The sequence below is a fragment of the Drosophila montana genome, unplaced genomic scaffold, assembly GCF_035044405.1.
Source record: "Drosophila montana isolate Dmon_TW-CO22-7 unplaced genomic scaffold, ASM3504440v1 contig_198_1, whole genome shotgun sequence".
In the NCBI taxonomy this organism is placed as follows: domain Eukaryota; kingdom Metazoa; phylum Arthropoda; class Insecta; order Diptera; family Drosophilidae; genus Drosophila; species Drosophila montana.
In genome coordinates, this window is record NW_026996907.1 from 308934 (window position 1) to 327435 (window position 18502).

The 18502-nt window shown below is 37.2% G+C and overlaps 1 pseudogene; it reads left to right on the plus strand.

The window, feature by feature from the left end:
- The window catches only part of LOC135426182 (uncharacterized), a 32074-nt pseudogene extending 24407 nt beyond the window's left edge, over nucleotides 1-7667 (plus strand).
- The last annotated feature ends 10835 nt before the right edge of the window (nucleotides 7668-18502 follow it).

The following is an 18502-nucleotide window of genomic DNA, read 5'->3' on the forward strand; positions in this document are numbered from 1 at the left end:
TTGCAGGAAGCCGGCACCACAAATGCAAAAATTGCTAAAAGATTAAATCGACATAGAAATACGATTACCAACTTTCTAAAGAATGTCTATAATTATGGTAATATTAATTGCTGCGGCAGGCCGATCCTTATTAATGAGCGGTGTAAACAGGAAGTTCACGACTTGCGGTTCAAAAGGGCATGTCTTGTATGGAAATCTGACGTCATTTACATCTTAACATATCTAGAAGACGAGTCCATCTAGTGGAATACAAAATCGTTTCATATGCTTCCCGAGAGCCTGCAGCGAGCTAATGAAACGTCACATATAAATTTTGGACCCATGAATTCCAGAATGAATTTTTTTCGGACGAGAAAAATTTGAATAGTCCAGACGGTTGCCATAAGTATTAGCGTGGTGTAAGACAACCACGGCAGACTCCACCTAAGCGGAACCATGGTGGCGGTTCACTGGCACTGGTTTGGGCAGCTTTTGGATATGCTAGAAAGTCTTCGATTTGCTTCGTACCGACACGACAAATACGGACATATATGTAGAACTCTTGGAGAATGAGCTAATTGACTTGTACGGAGATGACTGGATCTTTCAGCAAGGGAACCGCCCAATTCACACTGCGCGCTAAACTGGAGACTTTCTATAGGAAAGAAATTTACTGTTCTTGAATGGCCAGCGATCAGCCCGGATCTAAATCCAATAGAAGACCTATGGGGCATACTTTCCAACAAAGCTTACAAGAGTAGTCGGCAGTTTGATACCATAAAGCAATAAAAGAGGCTTTACTTAAGGAGTGGGATCAAAAGACCCTTCAACTCTTTAACACCTTATCAACTCAATGCCTACAAGACTAAATATACACTAATACTTATTTCCCCGAGGTAGTTGTCAAAAAAAAACAATTCAAACAATAATAAAAAATATTTCTGTATGGACGACGTTATAACTGGCGCTGACATAAAAGAAGCCAAAGAATTGGTGAAAATAGTGTCTCAAGAATTAAATAAAGTGGTATCTAACTTGAGGAAGTGGATTTCAAATGATCCAGAAATTATAGCATCCATGGAATATTCATACATAAACTAGGGTAAGCAGAGGAAATTGAAAATAAAAAATTGTAATACTCCAAGATGTTTGAAAATGCAGTCGGATCTGTTAGCAAAGTTACATGGGTTTCCTGATGCCTCTGAAAAAGCGTATGCAGATGTTGTATAAGTCAAAATTGGATGCTAATACCCAGCAAAAGCAAAGTAAATCCGACGGAAAATAGAAAAAAAAAATATCCAAGTTAGAACTATGTGCAGCCCATATTCAAGCTTAATTAATTGAAGGGTGAAAGAAACAACTGAAAATTTTACAGAAACATACGCACGGCTCGCTTGGATATAAAGGGAGAGTAAAAACAAATGTATTAAACGTTGAACAGATGAAATCCGAAAAACTAAGAAAATTAAGTGAGGACATGTTAGATCAGAAAACAACCCAAAAGAAATAACTTCATGGGGCATTAGTGCCGACAAATTGAAAGATTGAGAGATATGGTAGAAAGGACCTCAATGGATTGCGGATTCTAAAGGGAATTGGCAAAAAAAAAAATCGATGAAGTACTATCATTAATACAACCTTGATAAATGATAATAGTAATATTGTACAAGAATTATTAGAGAAATTCTTTTGTATACAAAAACTTAATAGAGTAGATGCGTACATATCACGATTCAATAATATAAAAACTAAAAATAATGACAAAAAAGAACTCGACATAAAAAGCAATATATTAAGCTTACATCCATTTCTAGATACTTATGGTCTTCTGAGAGTTGAAGGTAAATTACAATTACAAATTATAAAGATTACTCTAGTGCAGGTTTCGAAGTAAAACACCGACTAATTCTAAATAAAAGTCACATATCATATCTTATAATTAAAACAAGAGGTTCTAGTCGGGAGTTCCCGACTAGGGGATACCCTGCACCCTTTTCATCCAACACCAAATGCAGCTCCCGCTACGCGCTCGTTTGCATTATAGTAATAAAGAAAAATTAAAATAAAAAATACTTGCAACTAACCGCACTACTTGCCGCCGCCTCTACTCAAGAGCCACACCAATAATTGAGTTTTAATGAGAAAAAAACCAATTAAAATAGCAGCACAGAAAACAATACAATCGCAATTGCAATGCTGTTGATAGAATTCAAAGCAGCCGCGCATAAATGTGTGTACATGTATACAGAAATTCTTGGAATTTGCGCTAGCTGATGCTAACACGTGCGCACATAACTTTTGTGTTTCTTAACCGATCTTAATCAAATTTTCGACAGTACATCTTATATAGATAGAATATAGATAGATAGATAATAGAATATAGAATATTTGTGTATTCTCAATTGTATTATCAATTGCATTAATTGTGGCTTAAATTAGTGGGCAATACAAGTTGGTTTATTTACTTCACTTATAGCTTTGTGGCGGTAAAGGGGAGGTGGCGATAGCTAGAAAGCTACATTTCAAGTGTGGCGACTCTAGTTCTTATTATTTATCGATTACTTGGAAACAGGGCAAGTTATCGAGTATCGGAAACCATCGATCTGCGGGGACTAGGAGGACCTACAGCTAAAATTTCAAGTCTCTAGCTCTTATAGGTTCTTAGATCCTTGCGTTCATACATACGGACGGACGGATAGACGGACGGACGGACAGACGGAAGGACGGACATGGCTAGATCGACTCGGCTTGTTTAAATTGTTTAAAACAACAATTAAAAGAATGCCTTACTTCCACAAGATATCGACTGATACTGTGGAACCGATAATAATGGCAGACCTTCCAAAACACAGAATTACAATGTCATACCCATTCTTAAACACAGGATTATGCAGGGCGTTACTACATATGTATGACAACCAAAGCTCTCCACCGTGAAGTTGTAAATGATCTAAAAACAGATGCCCTTTTAGCCGCACTAAGAAGATTTATTACCTTTATTATATACTATACTATTAAGAAAACTAGATGAATATTACCATAAAGCCCTCAGAGACAACATCCACATTGCTCCGATTTTGGAAAGAGATGTGATTGAGTGGCATTTCATCCTCCAAGTAGAATCTCACTTCGGAGGTATCTGGGAAGCAGGGGTAAAATCTGTTAATAAAAAGAATATTTGGGGAGAACATTTTAACTTTTGAAGAAATGTTAACCCTTTTATGCCAAATTGAAGGGGTATTAAATGGACGTCCCCTATATACAATGGGGAATGATATAGATGATACGGAAGTTTTAATACCTGTTCATTTTTTAATTGGTAGACCAAACATAGATGTTGAGTCCATAGCTGATGAAAGCATAACATAGAAGTACGACTATCTGCACCCTCTGCAACAAAGAACCAAATGGTAAAGAGAAACTCAAAATATTGGAAAAAGGGCAGATAGTCTTAATAAAATAAGAAAATTACCACCCAGTCAGATGGTCTTTAGGAAAAATCGGAAAGGTTCATAAAGGTAGAGATGAAAAAAAAAGGTTTAGTGACCCGACCTATTACAAAATATGTTCTCTACTTGGAATTCAAGAATCATCAAAAAATTGTAAAAAGAAAGTAGGCACTCGTAGAGAACCTCGAATACCAAAATTATAGAAGTCATGTTAGCTTTGCTAATGTCGATGCTATATCGTCAAGTTTCGAATGCAGCTTCACCGGCATACAAGTACTTGTCGGCCGTGGAGCAAATTTCCTGGAAATATTAGTAATTAAAAAATCCAAAACTTTTAACTTGAATATGTAGTAGGATTCTTTTCCTGACCATAAAGGCTTTATTTTCCTTTTACTGTGCGTACCATATCCCCATCCACGATCACAGGACGTTGTCGTAAAGCAAATACAAATTAAGAATACAGGCTTAGCATAGGAGACTTAATATAAGGAGGAGAAGATTCCGAACATCATACCATACTTAGTTAAATAACATTTAAGAAACAAAGATGTAAAATATAACCTGTAGAGTTTATATGGCTATTCAACCCAGTGGTGTCGATTCGACGGTTTATTATACGAATATTTAAAGAAGGGGATTAATCAACAGGATGGAGATTATTGTAAATACACAACATTAGTTATTAATATTATTTTTTTATATAACGTATAACGGCATATGGAATTTTGAGTAGAAAAGATTGATGTGGTAACTACATAGCGAGATATATCAGAGTGATCACAAATTTCGGAATCTCATTAGTTCCTTCGAGAACCAGTGAGGTCGATCAGACCACATCAACTGGAACGCAGGCAACAAAAAGAATTTAATACATAAATATCAATTTGTGTACAATTTTAAAGTTAAAACCCGTCGACTTGCGGATCAAAATCGTTGCACTTATAGAAATTCAACATACTGTACTAAACTGCAATAAGGAAAAGTTAGGTACACTGTCAATATACTCATATGACTATGGAGACAAGAGCAAGGTTGAATTCACTTTTTTAGACCGTAAAGAAACGTCAGGAGGGTTGAAGGCAAAAACTGCAAGGGGTAATTATCAGAAACAGACAACAGAAATATTTATATCGGATGAATATGCGAGCAAGGTATATAAACACTAAAATTACCAATTACATTTTTACATCTATAAACTCGATCTCGAAGAGAAGAGTCTCCGACGAAGGAGCAGACTCAACAACAGAAGTGTAATTAAAATAAATAAAAGTTAAACCATATATATTACGTACTGGTTTACTGGAAAGTTTACTTTGTAAAGTCGTCTAACGTTTCAGAAGGCAAACATGCGAGAGTTCTCTTAATTTTTTATTTGTGTTAAGCCGGTAATTGGAGGAGGTGGTAATAAAATCAGAGATCAATTTTTGACTTTGGATTTATCCTCGTTAAGTATTAAGTGCTTAAGGCCAGAACTCATGAATACAAATTCCAGCAAATAATTCAAAGGGAACCTCTACATTTCTGGTGGGTATACTTAGCCCTAAATTGGTGCCGCCAAGTGGACGATTCGGATACAACGTCCGTTTTCGCTCGCTCCGATGAAACACATTCGGAAATCTTGTAACTTCAGGGTTTCAAAAGAAGAAGAGCTCTATGTGATTGGAGCTATAGTCTGTAGATTTGGAACCGAAAGCTGAAGGGAACATGTAGACTCTTTTCGGACTGGAGGCTCACTCAAAAGTTTAAGCTATCGCTGTATGATAATAAAGTCTGCGCAAACCAACGATCAGACCCTTAAAACCTGACCCAGTCTGTGGCATAAATGCCTGCACCTCGCCATTAACCTCTACACTAGTCGCAACTATGTTTTTCCTCTAGTCCTGTAAAACTTTTATATTTTAAATACATAACGTTATTATTAGTAACTTGGTGTTGGCAACCTTATTTAGAGCAGAAGATTTTTCCTTTTATTTATATTAAAGACTGTACCACGAAAGCGAAAAAGTTAAGTGCAACAGATAACAGGAGTAATTAACACTATTAAGTTTCAAACACAAATAAGAGTATCATCTATTTATATAAAAATAGATGCAGATAAATAGAGCAGCAACACCCAGTGCAAATGGGGTCCTACAAACAACTAATATGTTAAAGAGGTTGTAGAACAACCTTCGAGAAGGTGGGGACCAGAAGTAGTGTGGATCCCCACCACAGAGCCAGGGTGCTTCATAGCCACCTACCTGAGCCAAGCACCTTGCAGAGCATCAGCCTCTTCATTTGCTCTAGCACTTCGACCTCCTCCACCTGAGTTGCTTGCCATGTATTACAAGCTAAAACAGGAGGGAAAACTGAATTCTCCATTGCGGTTGACTGCATCCAGCAGGGTAACAGCATAGCTTCTCTCCACATTCTCGAGATATGCTGCACTGTGACAATGTGACAATGTGACAATGCTTTAATGTCATACAACTTCCCATTGTTCGAAGCCGGAACTCAATTTGTCTGGATACGTATTTAATTAGTCCGCGACCTGAATACCATACCTTCAAGTCGAGACAACCAGGACGTTGCATATCCTTGTGACCCTCAACCATGGCGTCATTATATTTGTGAAAAATTTTTTCAGCGGCTATCTCCCGATTAGACTAGGAGGTATCTACTGAACCAGCATACATCTCTCCAGGGGCTATCGAAATGCTTCCAGCTCCTTAGACGCCTGACAGAGATTTAGTGATCACGAGTGTGAGGTAGTGTTTATTGAGTTATTGTTACAGGGGCTCTCGGCTACATTATCGTGTCAGCTTGCTCGGGTTGTACTTTGAGAACTTACTTTTAGCTTTACAATGTGTATTTAAAAAAAAAACGTGAGTGGTATTAGATTGCCATCTAGTACGATATATATATATCTATCTACATATACACATATAAGAATTTTTTTGATGTGTTTGGACATCTATTAATAATGGGATTTGATTGGCAATTAGAGTGTAATCTGACTGTTCAAATTCGGAACTCACATTTTTTATGAAGCGAACACAATCACAAGAAAACAGGTATTTGGTATTTAGTAAATTGTGGAGCATGTATATATTATTTTATTTATTTGTTTATTGTATCTATGTGTAAAAACCAAAGCCCAAGACTGACTTTAATAATATTTTTTCAATTTTTGATATAACAGTTGAGGTATAGAAGAAATATATATAAGAAATAATATGACTGTGGCACTTCTAAGCTGTTCGAAAAACACGAGTTCTCGATTCGTGCCGATTTAATGGAAACTAAGCATGTTGACGATATTTTTTGATTTAAACTCGATCTGCGTTGGCCAAAGGGGGCCTATGCTCAAAAGGTCTTTAGTTCTTATTGATCCGAGATCGATGCGTTCATACATACGGGCAGATACAAACGGACATGACTGGACCGACTTGGCAATTAATGCCGAGCGGCGATGCCTTCTTCTGCCTGATATATTTTTTATATTTTCATTGCACACAGAGTGTAAAAATAATGCTTAATGTAAATACACATAAATATATGTATAAAGTTTTTAGTACTGATCATGTAATTCTTATTTATTTTTTCTAGAATCCAAACAATTTGGAAACAAAATTGGATGCAATTTTAAAATCTTCATCTGAAGCAATTGCTGCGAAGGCACTGACTGAGCTGAGCAAATCTTCAAAAAGTAGATACAGCCAACGGCAACTAACATATGATAGTAGTTTGAAGGCTTCAAAGGAAAAAGGACGCCAGAATGAAAATGAAATTAATGATATTCAAACGCCTTTAATATATTCAAACTTGTTGGATAGTCCACAACAGCCAGTAAACACAATTGAACGAGAATCAATTCTGGTTCAACACAGTGTAGCTGCGGCAGATAAACCCAAAAAGGCGGATGTATGTTTCGAATTAGATAATGGTGTGGAACTACATACAAAAGTTTCAGATGTTGAAAAATACAAGAATTTGCAACAGCAATTAGAGACTGCAGCAGTACTTATGGATATAAGTAAAAAAATTGTCATATCGCCTCCATGCTCGAATCCTCAATCTCCTTGCGTTTCTGCATTTGTAGATACAAGTATTAAAAGTTCTGTGATAAAATCAAAACGTCCATCTATTAATAATGATGTGCAAGAGGGCATTGAAATAGACTTATCCGTCAAAAAAGTGAAAAGGGAACATTGCAGTCAACTGAATATAGTTCCAACAACAAGTAACCTTTCCCAATCTCAAATACTTGATATCGATGCAAGTCATATGAGGAATGACGGAAACTTTAGGAAGTATAGTATTACTCTCAATGAAGTTGGCCCTTCTAGCTACCAACTGAACACCAAAAATCTGCATACCGAAAGTATTGCTTCTGGTTTATCGGTTTCTGAGGACAGCTCTGATTCAAATAAATTAGAAATGGATATCGCATCTGCTATGTATGACAGAAAGACTCCAGAGAGCGTAAGTTCTGACCATGCGACAGATGCTGTTACTACTCAACTGTGGCAAGCATTAGCTCGCTCGGCTGGTAAGTTTAGATAATAAATAATTAAGACACTTATTAACTAACAAATTATGGTTGAGATCTAAGAACGCGAAAACTCTTATTTATATTTTTTAATTCAAGATTTTCTAACTATACTCTGTTAAAATCAGAAAAACAATATATTTATTTTATACAATGTCAGCTTATTCGTAGTTTGCCCACACTCTAGACATTTATGGCAATGTGTAATATCTTGGGCTTGTCTTGAACTTAACCATCAAGACGTGAGGCAAGAACATTTCTTATTTGTAATTTTTATGCAAAACAAATCATTTTTATAAACTGCGGTATAGAAGATCTGATAAATTCTTCGCAGCCTACCTTACTTCTTCTATCTTGCGCATTTTAAGGAGGACCAGCTGGTTTATGTAAGATTGTAGACGGAGCCGTGCTCTGTGAAACTTAAGCAAGGAAATGCTTTTTTTTTGGTTTAATAGGTCTATCCTGGATGACCTGGAACATTTTTTCGGTTAGAACGTTGGTACAGACCTATGCAATCCCTTGATTTTTGATATTAGACGTTCATGCCACTGCCGGTTGTAAACGGTCCGACTTGGATTATTTTTGCCGTAGTAGAGCTAGATACACCAAATAACAAATATTCATTTTCAAAGCTTGTGTATTCACATAGAAGTTGATTAACATTAAATTTCAATAGTATGGGGCAGGCGGAAAAAAGCAGCTCTACCGCTCCCAAAGTTGTGCCATTGGCCGCAATTACTTTGTGTGATGTGAATAAATGCATCACTTAGTATCTGCATGCATTTGGAAATTCATATTGGGCTCTATTTTACTTCATGTTAGTTCATGATCTGCTGTGTACTGTAATGTAATCATGCATATGCTCACATTTATACGCTTAAATATATATACGTATATATATGCGTTTGAAATAGGATCGCACACTTCATGGCAGCGCATGCAATTCAGCCACTAGCCAGCTTTGGCGGTGCAAGTGAGAGCCCCTATGTATTAATGTATATAGCAGGCCAGCCTTCTCGTGGATTGACATATGCATAAGTGTGCTTGATTACAAAGCTCTTAGTTAGGCTTAGCCATTTAATATTTCTTCCTATACATTTGGCAAGTCTTCAAATTACATGGCGACTATGTCAGGACTAGCGCCTAAAAGTATTTCGAAATTATTTGAGCAGATATTCATCATAATGCAATTTGTCGCGCAAAAGTAAATTGGATATATATTTATGTGCACAAACACCATGAACCATTGATGGTTCTCGACAACCGTCCAGGAAGCGAAAACGTCACGAATATATGCAACGAAATCGATAAATGCCAAATGTTTCACTGCAGACACTTAAATACATGTTAAAAATTGTTTATATACTTAAACATTTCTAAATAAAATTGTACAAACCTTAAAGATTCAAATAAAAATGATCAAAAGCAGCTGCGTCTGCAGCAGCAGTAACTGTCAAATCACAAAGTCTAAATGAACTAATAACAACATAATACAAATTTAAAACCGCGACGAACCCCGACAGCGCTACAGAGCGCGTACAACAAGCAAGACAGAAAGGAAATTATCTGTACTGCCTTTGAGGGATTCATTGCCGAGCCCACGTTTGTAGAAAAACCGCCGCAACACCAAGGAGACAAGAGATGGGCCAATTAAGGAATACAGGAGAAGGCAAGGGGTGTCCTCCGGAACACTATAGTGATCGCGGTACTGAAGGAAGGCGCTAGAGATTTATATGCCTTACTCCACATGAAGAAGAAGCGGACCAAGTAATTGGTCCATCGCTTATTTTTAGTACTTCTAGGCATTTACGAAAAAACCCAAATCATTTTATAACGATCACTTTTATACTTTTTTTAAAAAGTAAAATTTGTGCTTTCAAGGCAGATGACAATAACTCGAAAGTTATAAGCCTCAGTAAAAGGCGAACCGATTGAGGTACTGAACGTAAAATTGATGAACGTTTAGCAGAAAAATAAAACTGGGAAAGCGTATACTAAAATGATACAACCATTGACCAAAGCACTGGAAGGTGCATACATTGCTAATGGTCTTTCATTGACCCTAGCCAATAAATATTCAACTACAAAGCAATGGTAAACAATTGCTTCATAGGAAAAGTAAAGCTAATAATAGAAGCTGGTTAATTAAATAACACAAATGAAGCTACTTTTGAATTTGTTAAAATCTGCACAGATACAGTTCTGTATTATAGCAATCGGCATCCCAACAACTAACACTGGGTCGTAAGTTTAATTAATTACGTTTTTGTTAAAAATATTAACATTATTTTTTTTAATAGTAGATTAGCGTATATAAAATAAACTAAAATATTCGAAATATAAATATGTAATAAATATAAAAATATATGTATTTATATGCACTATAAATTGACACTTCGGTGGCGGTGCGAGTGATATATATATATATATGACTCATGTCACAATTTTTGGAATACTTGATTTGGCGGCAACGCACGTTCCGCTTAATGCATTCATTGAATTATTTGTGGATGAGCAAGTCGTATTTGTGAATAGGTGGATAACTGGTGGGAATGATCGCATGCTTGAAAGGTACCGTAAAGTCAACCTGAAACATGTGAAGTAGTGGGCACCAAGCGGCGGATGGTCTGGTCTCTGCGGAAGCGATTCCAAAGGGCCAGAGCTACGCGAATGAAGCAGCGCAACTCAGGTCTGAATATAGTCAATGTATGAATGAGTCAAGCAAATGCTTGAAAAAGTGAAAGAGGATTTGAGTAGCTTCCGTGCCGGTAACGTCCAGTTAACGGCATGGAGTTATTGTATGAATGTCTTTTTGAATGAGTTCTTCCCCAGGGCGGATCATCAGGACTCACCACCTAGTGAGGTTAATCCTGTTGATCCGCTTCCGGATCGTGAGTTAAGGTTGCTTTCTTGAGCTTGGGGAATGCATGGATTTACTGGAATGTGTAAGAGTGTTTGGAAGTCAATTTCAGAATACACGAATGGGAAATGTCGGAATGAGGTTTATTTTCCCTGTGAATAGAAGTGTGCGAGAGTGATAGCGCTCTTGAAGTCGCCCGACAGGATCAGGAGCAATCTTCGATCTTTTAGGGATATTAGTCTTCTTCCGGTTCTTGAAAATGTCCTGGAAAGTATAATGACAGAAAGGCTCAATAGAGAGTGAGTGACCGGCAGGGCAGGGCAGCTCTATCAGATGTGTAAATGTCGTGCATATGCGGACGACGTGCTCGTCTTGATTGAGGGTCGGTCGCTTCTTGAGATCGAGACGAATGTGGATATGTGCTTACGGACTGTGTATGAGTGAGGTGAAAGTGTTGGGGTCAGCCTGCAATGGACAAGACAGTGTCAAAGCTGCTCAAAGGCAGATTGGCGCCTAGTCGACCCATTGTCAGATTGAATGGAGCGAATATGAGAGGTATGTTTCTGAGGTGAAGTTCTTCGGCATAACCATTGGCGAGCGGAGGTGTTTCGCTCCTCATATCTCTGGTCTTAAGGGCCAAATGTCTGGTTTGGTGGGGCAAGTGTGTTGAATTTTGAGAACTGACTGGGGCCTGTGCTCCATTAATAAAGGTCTGTTTACTGCTTGTGCCACATATAGATCGTCAGTGTGCTGTAAGGCGGTTATGACTACTATTGGCAGAATGAAAGTGCTGGCTTGTCAGAGGGCGATCTTGCTAGGTTGTTTACCTGTGTGCCGCACAGCCTACACAGAGGCTATGCAGGTACTGTTAGGAGTAGCCCCTTTTGACTTGGAGATCAGGCGTCCAACCTCGATGTTCAGAATTCAATGGTTAGGGACGTGGAGAGTTGAGTGCTTGGTGAGTGCTTGAGATTGGTGAAAGAGTGTGTTCTGTCTGACTGTCACGCCAGGTGGGACACATGTGAGAATGGGCTTATTGAAAGACGGGATAAATTGAAATTTTGATATTTTCAAATCCTAGTGCCCACACAATAAGTGAGAGCGAGACACACTCTGTATATGCATATGTCGCTGGGCTGTATGAAATTCAAAACTAACATCAGTCGCAGCTGCGTTGTGCACTGGGCCAGATACGACTTGCTACTGATCGTTTGACTCTCGTGACTCGGCGTTCCAATGCCACACTCAGCGGTCCCTATAAGGATACTAGAATGGTCACAAGCACTAATAGGGTTCACTCGCATTACACATTCTGAATTCGATCATTCCTAGATTTGAAGGCTCTATAAATTTTAAAACACTTCATTGCGATCCACCGACCTTTGAAGGCTGTGGGTGAGTTCTACGAATCACTCTCAAGGCTTTAAATATTTATCCCGGAGCTATGCTTCTTAAAATTCTAGTTGGATAATTAAGAGAAATATCAATCTACTGTTCAGATTTGTATGCTAGAAAACATTTAGCTCGGCTTCATTTGCTGTCTAGTCTATTTTCTTGAGTTCTGAGACAAACCTGCCTTGAATCACGCTTTAAATACTCAAGCTCCAGGCGTGCCTCTACTATTTATCGTTGTTGTCTTTTGATATTCAGCGTTCCATCGCGTTTCGCACAATGTATCTCCTTCAGAAGCCCACCAAGCATCTGCGGAGCACCTAACCCTATAGCTGTTCTAGATGCATCGTCTCCATAAACTATGAACTTTTTCCTTAAAGCATTAAACGATTTTTTTATTTTAGTTTGAGATTCCTTTAGTTACCTAATTCTCACCGTTATGCCCGCTGGAACCTAAAGCCTTCTCCGACCAACTTGCGCAAAACGCTTGTGGCACTAATGCCTTCTTTTAAAAGTTTAATTTTTGTACAATTGTATGCTATTAAAGTTTTGTCATAAAATGTTTAACGCTTGAGAAGAGACTTCCCCGACCTCATTAAGTATATATACTTTTGATCAGCATCAACAACCGAGTTGAATTTAGCTATCTCCGACTTTTTGCCCGTCAGTCTCTCTGTTTCTATGTGCAATAGTCTTTGTATTTTTAAGTTATCGTCTCGAAAGGTTTCATAGGGCTGTTCTTCGGTTGCAGGCAGTAGAACCGGTCGGATTCGATCATTATATCTATACTTGCTATAAATTTGTAAAGTAGGTTCTGGTACGAAAAACAATTGCTTTTCAAAATGTCTTTAACAAACTCTTCATTTATAAGTTTCTTTACACAACAGCAGACCATTATCATATATACATATTATCATATAGCTGCCATAGAACGATCGGTTGAATATTAAGCTCTTGTATGACAAACTTTTTTGCTTATCCAAATATCTTAGTTTAACTCTAATATATGATAAAAATCTTATCAATATCACACCACTATATTAAATAGCACTATAGGAAGAGTCGGAAGAGTATTCTGTCTTCCAAGATATTTTCACTAATCTTAGCATATACGAGCTTTGCTATTCTGATATTTATATGCATACCTTCTGCAAGTCAAATGTTTACAATGGTATTCAATTTTGGGCTTTCCGAAAATACCCCTACTTTCCCATTTCTCACATTCAATCCCAAGATGGACCCATACACTTGCTATTTTATACTAGAATTGTTTTTACCAATGACGAGTATGCTCTCGAATATTATGGCCTGGCATAGAAGGTTCACAAAATGCATTCCTCTTTTGTATTATCCTGGCGAATTCCTTAATGGCAAATTCCTTTCGGCTCTGTTTTGAGGTACGAAGATAGGTTTAAAACTAGGTGGAAAATTTTAAAGTCTATCTCCATAAATAAACGAGTTTATCCTGACTGATCAACGCACAACCTAAGCCGTAATAACTAGAAACCTGGAATTTTGACTGTATTTACTTTATGTGGTGGAAGTGCACGCTCAATAAGAATTTTGTTTGGGGTTTCCATGATGCCAACTTTTGGTTCTTTATTCGATGAACGTCAAACATATTTTAAAATAGAAGTGGAGCTAAAATAATAGGGGCAAAATTGTGCAATATAATTGGCGCTTGGTTATAATTGCAGTGCCCGCATGCATACATGCATACAAAGCAAGCCAGCTGCAGTCTGCGTATTTTCGTTCCGCTTTGAGCTAAGCGGTGGCTGTGCAAAAGTTATTGTATTCACTTTCCTTGGCGCGTTTCGGTCACTCTTCTACAAATCAAAATCAATCAAAAATGGGTAAAAAGGGTATAATGCATTTGTACAAATGTATGTAGCAGGCAGAAGGAAGTATCTCCGACCCTCCGACCACATAAAGTATATATTCTTGATCAGCATCAGCAGCCGAGTCGATCTAGCCATGTCCGTCTGTCTGTCCGTCCGTCCGTATGTATGAACGCAAGGATCTCTGGACCTATAAGAGGTAAAGACTTGAAATTTTAGCTGTAGATCCTCCTAGTCCATGCGCAGATCGAGTTTATTTACGGTATTCGATAACTTGACCCGTTTGTAAGTACACACACACATTCATGCGCGTCTTTGAATTCTATCACCATCATTGCAATTGCGATTGTATTGTTTTCTGTGCTGCTATTTTAATTCGCTTTTTTCTCATTAAGACTTAATTATTGGTGTGGCTATTGAGTAGAGGCGGCGGAAAGTAGCGCGGTCAGTTACGAGTTCGAACCCTGCTGAAGAAACTATTTTATTTTTTGTTTTGGCTGGTGTGGCTGCTGCGTAGTAATGCGGTCAGTTGCAAGTTCGAACCCTGCCAAGGGCATTTTTTTTATTAAATTTATTTTTATTACTACTAAAGCAAAAGAGTGCGAGCTGCATTGGGTGTTCGAATAAGAGGGTTCAGGGTATCCCCTAGTCGGGAGCTCCCGACTAGAACCTCTTACTTGTTCCAGTACCGATTAATTGTTGGTTTGGCTGTTAAGTAAAGGCGGTTGCGAGTAGTGTGGACTGTTTGAGGGAACTTTTCTGTTTATTACAGCTTAAGCAATCAAGGTCGTCCCGCGAGCTGCATTTGGTGTTGGTTGAGTAGGGTTCAGGGTACCCCCTTCGGGAACTCCGAACTTGTCTTTTATATGAATTAAGTGAATCACAAAAAATTTTAATTTAAAGGAAGAATCCTTTATTTCAAACTAATATATACATATATATATTTATATATATATATGTTATAAAGTTTATTAAAAAAATATAAAATAAAACAAGAGGCTCTATTCGGGAGTTCCCGACTAGGGGATACCCTGAACCCTCTTTTACCGACCCCAAATGTAGCTTACACAAAGAGCTAATAGTAGGATACTTATTCGCAGCACAAATAGGCTCGCAATGTTTGGGTAGTAGTGAAAGTGATTAAATTCGAATTAAAAAATAAATCCGGAAAATTAGTAGTGTTGTAAAACACCAGACAACTCCGACAGATCTTCCAGATCTATTGCATTTTTAACCCATCCACTTGCAGCTTTTATAGCAAACTTAAATATTTAAAATTACAAAAGTAAAAGAAAATTGCTAAATAAACATCTTATATTTTATTGTTTTAGCTAAAAATAAAGATGAGAGTCGCGCAACACAGCTTTTACGGAATATGATGAGTCAAACTTACGGATTTCCTGTGCCGTCAACAATTGCATTGACAAAAGTACCTGAAGAACCTATACCACTTTTAAAGGTAAAAAAAATCAAAAAAAAAAAAAATGTTTGATTAAAGTTACGTTTTATTGGATAGGATATGCCTGAATCGCAACCGAATGTTATCAAAATATGTAGAAGAAAGCAGAGTTTTCCTACTAAAACTGATTGCAAGGAATCTCCAGATATTACAGACACCGATACTCGTCTTCATTCAGAAAATATTTCCAATGCAATTACAGAAGGAATAAAAGATAAGAAGGTATTTACATACTTCTATTCTAAAGTATATACCAATTTAGGTATAACAAATTTTCCAGAGCATAAAATGTAGCAGCACTGCTGCTCTATCTACTTCTCAAAAGGATATGTCTTGTTCTAATTGTGGTACACTGACAACAACAATTTGGAGACGAAGCGTAAGAGGAGAAATGGTTTGCAACGCTTGTGGGTTATACTTCAAGCTTCATGGCGTTAATAGACCCCATTCTATGAGACGTGATACTATACATACACGGCGCAGGCGTCCAAAAGAGTGCGAAAAATCTAAAAAAAGTAAGCATCCTACTTTACCGCACAGAACCTAATTTGGTGTGCTATTTTAATATTTATAAAATCTAAAGTTAACAATTAATTAAACACTGTTGCAGAAATATAGCTTAGCAGAATTTATTTTGTTCGCAGTAGGTTTTACCATCATTTTATCAATTTATTTCTTCTCATGTTGCTTGACTGGGCAAGGCCATACATATGAGAGCATTCGAACAAAGTTCTTGTGTGCAACCACCCATTGAAGTTAAGCGACAAATGCATGGTTCGGCAACACCAAATTCAGCTCGCGCTACGAGCTCTTTTTTCAAAAAATCAAAAAAAGTTTCCCCAACTGCACCACCTTTACTCGACAGCTACACTAACAATTTAGTTTCTATGAAAAAACAACGAGTTTAAATAGTAGCACATACACAGCACAGAAAACAATACATTCGCCATTACAATGATGTTTATAGAATTCAATTAAGACGCGCATTAATAAATCAATTGGAACTACTCATAAATTTAAGGCGGTTTTCTTTATGCGCTTGTTCGAAAATTGTAAATTTCATTAAGAAACAATTAAGAAACATTAAGTAACAAAGAAGTTATTAAAGAATACGCTTTGCAAACCACTTGGCAGCAAACAAAAAACACAAGAATGCACCCATATAAATGCTATGTGTCTTTTTTTTTTTGTCTATAAATGTGGTTTGTTTATGTGCTGCTATTTAAATGCAGTTATTTTTTATATCAACTCAATTTTTTTATGGCTGTAAGGTATGAGGCTATGAAAAGTAGTTCTCTCGTTAGAACTGGCTGCGAGTTCGAAATCGGCAGAGGGAGTAACTTTATTTGGTTTTAGAGCAGCCGTTATTTGTTATTAATGAGCTCTTGACCGAAAAAAATCCAGCATTCAGTTTTGCATCAAGAAGTTTTATTTTGACTAAGTGAGACGGGGCTTTACTAAGGATCAGCATGATCTATAATGCGCTTGCTTAAGTCACGTCAGAAATGGATTTAAGTGATGTTCTTACCTGAAGCCGTCAGATAAACAAGTAAGAGTGTCCGGAGGGCCCAACTAAGAAATACTATTAACCCCGCGCTAAGCTACTTTTATATAGGAATGCACACACACGCTCGCCGCTTGAAGAGCAAATTATGCTGTTGCTTTGATTCTTTTGGTCCTAGTCCCACACTATATGAAATGCATTCGTAATTAAGTTCGTTGTTATTCGTCCGATATTTGTGAAATTCATCAGGGCTTTATTTTAGTTCGTTTTTTTCTATTCGTGGAATTGAGATTAGTTGAGATCACATACGAGAGTTTACATCCAAAATCTTTGCTGGTTTTGAGTTCGCACCACCATTAATCTTACTAGCAATAACAGTTTTACGAAAAAACTGAACACAGCACAGCCTACAATACAATTCTATTCTGTTTCTTAACCGATTTTGAAAAAACATTTTTTTGAGTGTATGTTATGGTTCTATAGCGCCATTTGTATATTCGTATGTTCCAAAAAGACATTAACAAAATTAAATATACTTGATCTGAGTTTACTTTACAAGAAGCCACATGTCTTATTTAGTGCCTCTATCTCTTAATACCTACGAGAAATTCGAAATTCGATTTTGATTTTTATTGATTGCTTGATATGGGAACCAGTTAAATGTGAAACAAACTCGGACACTAAGATCACCTATGCTCAAAATCACATGTCTTTCATGTTTCAGCGATAGGGTTATTGATGCTGAGTAAAAATTTATATACTTTCTTGGGGCTGGTGGTTCTTTTTTCTGCTTGTTACACACATTTACACAAATAGGTGTGCCCTTTTCAATGGGTTGAGGGTATTAAAATGCCTGAGCGAAGCTACGTTTGCGGGACCTTGGTAAACTTGGCCGGGGACGATCCGTCCCACACATTGACGCGAGACTTTATTTCCTTCAACTTTCCGTCGCAATTACTACACTTCTTTACAGTTGAACATGTTTGTCTGCTCCATAAAGAAGTTTCGTTGAGTGCTACACATATGCTGATGTCGAATTCTTAAAATAATTTACAACAGTATCACTACAGTTTTGGTTAGCAGTTGACTATTAGTTAATTCTTCAATGTATGTTTTTCTGAGCAGCAGCTCTTACAAGGTTGAGAATTACTTTAGTGCTCTTCATATTTAATGGGTTTCTGATGAGTTCGTTAAAAGTTTAAAACAGTTTTTTTTCTACGCCAATAAAAATGTAAAATAGTAAGTTTGTATATCCAGTCCAGAATCCTCTGCCGGTTGCAGCTTAGGCCCAGAAAGGTAGTCACCAATATTATTGATGATTATGTTGAGGTTGCTTGTTAAAGCTTTCCTATCGCCAGCCTTGTGACTTAGCAATATAAACAATATAATTATATGCGGCTGTTGCCGGAGTTGTGCATTTAATCAAAATAGAAGTGCTTATAAGCTAAATACAAAACTGATATAACCAAAGAAATGAATATGAATCTAAA